Below are 1,709 nucleotides of genomic sequence, written 5' to 3' on the forward strand. Positions count from 1 at the left end.
AGAGAGAGAGAGTGAGAGAGAGGGAGAGGGAGAGTGTGAGAGAAAGAGGAGGGGAGTAGTGGGGGCTCTATAGCGATGTACAGAGAAAAAGAATTACGGAAGATAACGAATATTTCTTTCCAAAATAAACGATATTAAATTGAACTGAATTAAAAAAATAAAAGAAAAAATAAAAAAAAAAACAAAAAACATTTAAAAAAAGAAAAAAAAATAAAAAAAACCCACAGAAAACAAAAACCGAAATATCATTCCGCAGAAACCAATAAGAGTACTTTTAACCCTGTCGTTTTCGATACCGTTTTTTTTTTCTTTTTTTTCCTCCTCTCCTTATTATTCTTATTATTATTATTACTACTACTACTACTACTACTATTATTATTATTATTTTCTTTTTCTTTTTTTCTTCAATGTATCAGCGTTAAGATCAGGTCACGAATTATTTATAATAGTACACTCTCTCTATTTGCATCATCAATTATAAATGAAACTTAGTCGATCACTCGATGACTCTTCTTCGAATTGATCGATTAAGAGAGAGAGAGAGGGAGAGTGAAAGAGAATGAGATATATCCAACGAGTGAGAAAGAGAGAGAATTAAATAGTGCGTTTAATTTAAAAAAAGAAAATAAAAAAGAAAAGTAAAAAAAAAAAAAATATCGTTGATAAAATTTTCGTGCTCGAATATATCAATCTTGGCCTAAAAATTTTCTTTCTATTTGTCGATCCTATCGTTTCGATGATCTTCTCACGCACGTCAAAATTTTCTCTCTTGGCGTTGAAACAACACGAGATTGATATCTCGTCAGCGTTAACAGTGATCTTTTTGGTTTCCTTTCGTCATGGCCGCGTTTTTAGACGAGCAGAAGAAAACACACAGTAGAAAGAAAGAAAGAAAAAAGAGAGTGCTTTCGTTACAAATTAGCAATAATAATCTGATCATATTGTATAATAATAGATATTGTTAATTCGTTATATTCCGTCTACTCTGCGCATCGCGTAAGCCAACGAATCAACCAACCAACCAACCAACCAACCAACCAAGCAAACCAACCAACCAACCAGGTAGCCAACAACTAGTCTTTCCTCCTCCTCTTACTTCTCCTACTCCTCCACATCTTTCTCCACCTCCACCTCCTCCTTCTCCCCCTCCTCCTCCTCCTCCTCCTTCTCACCAACCCGTCTTCTCTCACTCGGCTCGTTTTATTCTACGTTTAAAAATAGCGATGTGGGTGGCACTCGACTAATCGATCAATCAGGGTTAACGAAACCACCTCGCCGATGAAATAGGATATGAATATGAAAACAAAACAACCTTCTTACCTCATGAATTATGGTTAAAGATTTAATATGATAAAGAGGTAGTGAAATGAAGAGAGAGATAGAAGAGAGTAAAGAAGGATTGATTAATAATAAACCGAACTTAATCTAAAGAGATAAAGAAAGAAAGGAAGGTAGGAAGGAAGGATGGAAGAAAGGAAGGAAAGAATGAATGAATGAAGGAAGTAAAGAAGTAAAGGAAAGAAGGAAGGTAGGGAGGGAGGGAGATAGAAAGGAGGGGGGGGGGAGATTAGCAAAGAAAAAAAAATATGAAGGAAGAGAAAGGATGAAGTAATGAAGTCTACCTAATATTAAAGTTATAATAATATACGGGGAGAGAGAGAGAGAGAGAGAGCGCGCGAAAGAAAGAGCGAGATAGAGAGAGAGAGAGA

At 35.6% G+C, this 1,709-nt stretch overlaps 1 protein-coding gene across 7 annotated transcripts in view; it reads left to right on the forward strand.

The window, feature by feature from the left end:
* Positions 1-1,709, forward strand: part of LOC122636604 (insulin-like growth factor 2 mRNA-binding protein 1) — a 121,656-nt gene that overhangs the window by 110,577 nt on the left and 9,370 nt on the right. The window lies entirely within an intron of this gene.

The sequence above is a fragment of the Vespula pensylvanica genome, chromosome 22 (genome assembly GCF_014466175.1).
Source record: "Vespula pensylvanica isolate Volc-1 chromosome 22, ASM1446617v1, whole genome shotgun sequence".
Classification (NCBI taxonomy): Eukaryota; Metazoa; Arthropoda; class Insecta; order Hymenoptera; family Vespidae; genus Vespula; species Vespula pensylvanica.